Source organism: Silene latifolia, chromosome 10 (assembly GCF_048544455.1).
Source record: "Silene latifolia isolate original U9 population chromosome 10, ASM4854445v1, whole genome shotgun sequence".
NCBI classification, from domain to species: Eukaryota; Viridiplantae; Streptophyta; class Magnoliopsida; order Caryophyllales; family Caryophyllaceae; genus Silene; species Silene latifolia.
This window is the reverse complement of record NC_133535.1, coordinates 116,360,438-116,367,626: the sequence shown is the minus strand read 5'-3', so window position 1 is coordinate 116,367,626 and position 7,189 is coordinate 116,360,438. Positions and strand designations below refer to the sequence as shown.

General features: G+C 38.6%; 1 long non-coding RNA gene across 1 annotated transcript; it reads right to left on the bottom strand.

The window, feature by feature from the left end:
* Positions 1-542: 542 nt before the first annotated feature.
* LOC141605840 (uncharacterized) lies at positions 543-3,572 on the bottom strand. Its single transcript, XR_012526500.1, has 4 exons — positions 3,335-3,572; positions 2,318-2,406; positions 1,562-1,681; positions 543-983 (listed from the first exon to the last, which is right to left on the bottom strand). It is a non-coding gene; the product is annotated as an uncharacterized LOC141605840 (long non-coding RNA).
* Between the last annotated feature and the right edge of the window lie 3,617 nt (positions 3,573-7,189).

The following is a 7,189-nucleotide window of genomic DNA, read 5'->3' as shown; positions in this document are numbered from 1 at the left end:
ACTAGTAGAAAAACCCCCTACGGTGGCGGTTATAAATGACCTTTTGTGGCGGTTTTTAGAGATTTAGGGTGCGTCGTTTATCACGGCGTCGTATAAACTTTACGGCGGTTGTAGGCGATTGTTGAACCGCAGCTATAGCTCTCCTATAGTGGCGGTTGTTATACCAAACCGCCATTATAAACTTATATAATACGACGGTTGTAAGACAAGAACCGCCATTGTAATTCATCTATTGTGACGGTTATTTTCTGAAAACCGTCACCATAGGTATTTCAATAATAACTTTGTATCACAACAAGTTCCCTATAACGTCGGTTGTTGTTAAAGAACTGCCACTAAAGGTAGTTATGACGTCGATTGTTAATAAAAAACCGCCACTAAAGGCGAACTAATAGTGGCGTTTCATATTAAGAACCGCCGCCATTGATTTTTTTTTTTTTTTTAAAAAAAAAAAATTATTTGCTACCAAAATTTCGATAGCAATGCCCTATGGATTTGAGAAGCCAAATAGCGAAAGAAACAAAAAATACAAATGAATTCCAGCCAACATACTTGCATATCATCCGACAAAACAATAATGTCGATGTTCAAAATTATACATCCAAGTGTATAAATAATCACAAACACATCTTCGTCAATAGACTAATCAAAATTACATATGGAAGTGTCCAGACTAACCGAGGGACGACAAAGGGGCTGACGAGGGCTGAATCAAAGTATTAAACAAACCTATGGATAACAAATAGCAATGCCAAAGCAGCTACAGTCTTTTCACCACCAGACAGTCGTTCCATATCACGGAAACGCTTTGTTGGAGGCATTGCCGTATATTTTATGCCCCATATAAGAAAGGTTCGTCCTCATTTTCCAGGTTCAAATATGCAGTTCCACCGAGAGGATGTGTGATGCTCCTAGTCAACTGTTTGTAGATATTGTCAATGTTACTTGAGATATGGTTGAAGGCCTCCATAAACTTCTTGTGTCTGTTCAAGAGAAATAGGGCGATGATCAGGTAACAGTTTTCAGGAACAGAACTTCCTAGAACAAATATTGTTTAATAGTTTGCAGGAATAAGATTGAAACTTTGCTACAACTCACTCATGCAGGTACCGGAGTTCAACCTAACAATAATAAAAACTCAGAAAACAAATTGTTGTTGGAAAAACTTAAAACACACTTGTACCCAACTCAGTATCTAACCTCGTTAAGACGAACTGTACAAGACTGGAACGACAATAAAAACAGCAGTGGCACTAATTCTTGAAAAAAAATTCACAAATACAATCAATAGAATTAGGGTTTGGGACATTCAGTAGTGGGCTGGTCTTTAGCGAGAAGCCGAGAATAGACTTTAGCCATCACCAAGTACCAACCCAACTTTATATAATGAACTACAAGTACTTTACTCTAGTTACCATTTATGTTTTAGCTTTCATAGTTATTGAAGTATATAGTTAAGCAGATGCACACATGCACAATATGAAGTCTGAAGCAGTCAATAGTACATCACACAGTATAAAGCAGCAAGCCCTAATTTAACATCTTTTATGAAGGCTGATACATAACTCAGACTGTGTCTCCTCTACCGCACCTCTCCTTTTTCTCTTCTTGATAGAAACAAGATCATCATCAACATTAGAGCAACTTGTCTCCCAAAAATCGATTGTAGAATCCCTGGAACCTGAACAAACCAAAATTTGTAACGAGTGATAAGCAATATTGAGCATATATATACTAATCCTGTACTACTCCGCAGTAGGTAGGGGATCAGTGGCCAGAATCTGATCACAAATATTGTCAGACGAGTGTCTAAGCCCATTAGAAAATCAAGCATTTTGTTCCTATTGCCCCTGTCAACTATTTTCTTGAGAATACTACAGGAGCAGTTAGCTACATTCCGGCAATAGATCTAGACTGTATAAATCTTCCCAAATTGACTTATGATGGCCAAAGTAGTCCGCAATTGGCTTGCCATCTTGACGGATGGCCAAATAAGGCCGACTTAAAAAGCCTATAAATAGACAGTTCACATATCTCATTTGTAACACAGACAAAATCAATTGAATAGAATACAAGTCTTCCACATTACTCTCCCTTTATGTCTTATACATTAACACTTCTCTTCACCAGTTAAATCAATCCCTTACAAATTCGGCACGAGTCAAGACTCTACTAACTAGCTTAGTTTATGCTGTTTTATCTAACGAAGAATTTCAATAACAAAAACGTAAGTTCTCAAGAGCACCTTTGAACAATTAAGTGCTAGAAGCAGAAAAATAATTAGTGTATGAGACATGTTTGCATAATTTTAACTTACATATTCAACATTATTTTATTAGTAGTTGGAGTGGGAACGTCTTTCCTTGAGTTGTCTTAACCAACTTATCTGCTTTTTGCCTCTCCAAGCTGTCGAACAAAATGAAACAAAAAGAAATTGATTAACAACCAGAGTGAGTGGCTTAGCGAATTGAAGAGGATGTTAAGATGAGGTGCAGGCCTCTTATACATCATCATGTATCAGGAAAAGTAAAAGTTGAGTTGCGAGTGAGTAAAAGTCTGAATTCTATTGATTCCACAAACACATAATGTTGGTTTTGGCAATCAGATCTCAATTTAAAGTTATAGTCTAGTATGGTTGATTCCACAGTTACATGAGCACGGTAAATCATGAAAAGTAACAGTTATACAACGTGTATCACAACATGACCAGAGACGATAATAACAGAAATATTGGTCAAAATAATTCAGTGAAGCCATGGAATTAAGGAACATAGAGCATATTGTGAGTTGTAAAATATCTATTTACTCTCAGATACAATTAGAAGCAATCATAATTGTAAGGAAGGTTATAAAGCATCAATAGTCAGAACGGCAATAGCACGCAATACACCAGCAACTTACAGCATAAACTAATAAAGAGCGAAAGTAAAGTCATCAGAAAGTCATAATAACTGACACCATGATATCAAGTACTTCTGATGACGAGCACAAATTTAAAGAGCAAGTCAGAATGTTTTTAATCAACAAATAAACACTTAAATCACAAATATACAACCAAAGATTAATCCATGTTCACTTCAATTAATCCAACTCAAACAATAATCAACACATAAGATAATACTACACAGTAATTGCTCTTAGAGACATTTCAACAAACAAGTGGTGCGCAGTCATAAATCAACATATACACCACGACCCATATGAAACCCGATAATGAAATGGGGATTACCTCTAATGGGGTTATATTAGGTGATGAAATTAGCTTGTGGAGATGAAAATTGGAGTGGAACTTGGCTGATGATAAATCAATTGAATAATAGGGCCAGAGATTTACCTTGAAAGTATTTAGATCTCCGAGGGAGATGAATGTCGGCGGTCGACGCTGATGGAGAAATGAATGTTGCGGTGGTCGTCGCCTGTGAGAAACCGTGATAGTCGAATCGTCGAGAGGGTTAGAGTGTAAGAGTGATGGAGGTTGGAGGACTTCGTGATATAAGGTGAGCATGAGCAGTGTGAGGGGTAGGTGGTTTTAAATGTATTTTGGGTAAATTAAATAGGACCGTCTTATTACTTTTCATGTCGGTTTTAAATAAAACCGCCGCTAAAGCCTTATATGGCGGTCTTTGTGTAAAATTGCCACACCACTTTTCACATCGGTTGTAAACTAAACCGCCACAAAAGCCCTATAATAGCGGTTCTTAAATAAAACCGCCATAAATAGTTTCTTTATTACGTCAGTTTTTAGAAAAAACCGCCACCAATAGTTTCTTAACTACTTTTTGTGTCGTTTTTTATTAGAACCGCCACTATAATAGCTTCGCGATAGGGGTTTTTTCTACTAGTGTCTTGGCCGAAATTTCAAGAGGACAAAACAATATTTTGGGTCAATTTTATTAAGATTAGTATTGTTCTAGTAATAATAATATTAGTCTTTTAAGAGGTTATCTTGGGTATAATTCCTTGAGAGGGATTCTAAGCTTGAATCCTTGTTCATCCAATATTAGGAAGCCCAAAAACAAGTAAGAAGGAGATCTTACTTGTGCTCTTTTAATCCGAAAATCCATAGTAAGAATGACAATTTCTTCTCTATTTCTACTTTTGTTTGCATGCATAAGATCTAAATTAATTTTATGACTAAATTATTTCTCACATATATGAATATGTAAAATAATGAGATTATTGATTTTTAACAGGATTAACCGGAGGCTCTACATACCATAGCCTCTCCAATAGCCACACTTGAAGGATCCTTGGGGACCCAAAAGAGGGAGCTTCTCCACAAGAGCCTTCCTTGTCCAAAGCTTGGATGATCTCGCCAAGCACCAACCATGATGGATCTCTACCATGCTCCATTTGCTCAACCACATGAATAAGGGTCATGCTACCATAGCACTTCGGCCCCTCCTTCTTCAAGACATCAACGAAGAGGTACACATGGACAAGGAAAAATGCAAGAGCCCTTCTCCTAGCCACCTCCGAAACATTAACATCTAATTGGTTTGAAAAGATGTTGATAAGAGCCAACATATCCACACCATGTGGAGCAAGAAGAAGGTTGACTCGACTTGTCGACAAACCCAACATGGAACGGAATTTCTCCTTCTAGCACAACCGAGTCGGAGGAAGCACCGGAACACAACCCGGCCACCCACCAATGGCTCCAACTTCTTCGGCAAGAGGACAAATCTCGCCTTTCGGGAAAACGAAAACATGGTGTTTCGAATCCCAAAACCGAGAACATGCTTCAAGAAATGAAGGTTTCACCTTGACTTGACGAAGCACCAACAATTGACCAACTCCCATGCAAATGAGTTGATACTTTTCGGGAGGCGACAAATCCCGGCACCATTGTCGCAACGCATTCTCAAAGGCATCCATGAAATATTTTTGTGGAAGAAGAAGAAGAAGAAGTTTTGTCGAGATGTTTTTGTGTTTCGGATGATGAAACAATGAAGCGCAAACATCACTATTTATACAAAAATGACCAGCACGTTTTTCAGAAAAAGGGGAGAGCCGGCTTCCATCGCCAGGCTGCCCGCGCCTCTTTGAGGCTTCCCCAGGATTCCCGCTGTTGACTTGTCTCTTTCAACTTGTGTTTTCTTTTTCAACTTGTGTTTTCTCCTGACACCTCAAACCTCCCGCCAGGACGCTCGCGCCTCTTCGGGATGATCCAGGACATTTTTGTGTTTCCTCACACTCACATTTCCTTATTTTCGCGTTTTACGAAATCCGACACGGTTTCCATGACGCAGCTTTAAACATACAGATTTTTCTTTCTTTTTTAAGGGGGGAAGGGCTAGTCGCCCCGATCCGCGACGGATCGTTTCCATGTCAGTCAAAATTCCGAAAATTTTTCGCTTTTTCACAATTCTCCATCAAAATAAAATCGAAAATTGATAACACGACGTCAATTTTCCCTCAAATTTCAAGCACTCACAAATTCGAGTCTTGACCTCAAAAATCAAATACACTCGTGAAAATCTCTTCTGAAATTCATCCATGAAGGATTGAGTTTGAATTTTTCGAGTCGCAAATCAATTTCAATGCAATTTAATTCAAGACACGAGTTAATTGCTCAATTTTCAAATTAATTCCTTTTGAAATCCAAACGTAACGACTTGTCGCGGAATTTTCAAATATCATATCATTTTTCAAAATTCATAACTTCAAGTCATCTTGGTTAATTTTGTTTTCAGTCAAATGCTTGTACGTGTTTACGTTCATGCATACGTGCCACCTGTTGCCTGTTTTCTACACTAATGATGCAGGAACTGATGCAAATCAAAAGAAGAATTGACAGCCGACAGCGCTCCTCCGAAACACAACACAAAAAAGCCAAAAAAATCACAAAATGAACCACAATCCAAAAACACATATATACAAACCGCCTCACGCAAAATACATCGACACACGTTTGATACGGACAACTGACCGTACAAACAGGATCCAGTACAGACATCTATCATACAGACACTGGCCTAAGACAATGAATTGGGGGCTATCCGCCACCTACCGAACTAAGCACTCTTTATCCTCTCAAACAGAAAATAAAGGGAGCAACATAAGAAACAGAGGAGCAACAACGGAAGCAGAGGTGGTTATCATGACGGTAATACCTCGTTCCTGCTCCACGACAAAAAGAAAAATGATGTCTGGCAGACTTCAGACGACACGACAACCGAGGGTCGTAACTCAGCGCACTACCCCGACGTTGGCCTCCAATCGTCAGAATTCAAGGGTGAAAAGGGACCAGGACAACGGATAATACCCCAATGTTGAACCCCAATTAGCTGAATTCAACGACGATTGAAAGCGACAACATGGGATAACACGCCCGTATTGAACCCCACTCATCGGTCATCCGAACCTTTGCAGACAACGACCAACGATCAACACCCGATCATTGGCCGGACAAAGGCCGCCAGGCAGAAACACAACCAAGCCTGTAACAAAAAACAGTCGTCTCTTCCCCTCCAGGATCATCTTCCTCCCCCAGCACCTCAACAACGGACCCCATAGGTCCCAAATGGTACCCTGCGATCAAGGGAATAAACAAAAAACGTCAGCCGAAATTTCGGCATTATGACGGCGTAAAAAAGACAAACCCAAAAAAAAACAACAACCTGCAAAGCAAAACAAGGGCAATCCCGCCCAAAATCCAACCAAACAAAACCTTTCAAAAAAAAAGCACAAAAAAAACGCCTCGCCCATCTTTTCAAGCAAAAGACTGTTAGAAATCATATTTTGAATATCACATATTTTAGTTTAAAGTTCTAGTCATAAAAACTTAAGGATCTTATGCATGCAAAACATATAAATAAGTGTAGAAGAAAACCGGTTCCTTACATTGAATATTTCGGTTTATGGGCACAAGTAAGGTCTCCTACCTTCACTTGTTCTTGAGCTATGATGAGTAATAGGATGATCCTCCAAATACTTCAAGTATAGTAGCCACTCCTCTTGATTGCACCCAAGATTATCCCTTATCTCTACTAAATAATATGTGCAAGATATTTGTTAAGTAGTTTACCTTAAAATTGATTACTAATACTCATATATTATACTAATAATATTAGTAATTTGATTGAACAATTTGGATCAAGATTTCTCTAATTTTTGAGAAAGATGAAAGAGTGTAAGAGAGAGGTATGCATGAATGAATTGATCATGCATATAGAGAATGAATACA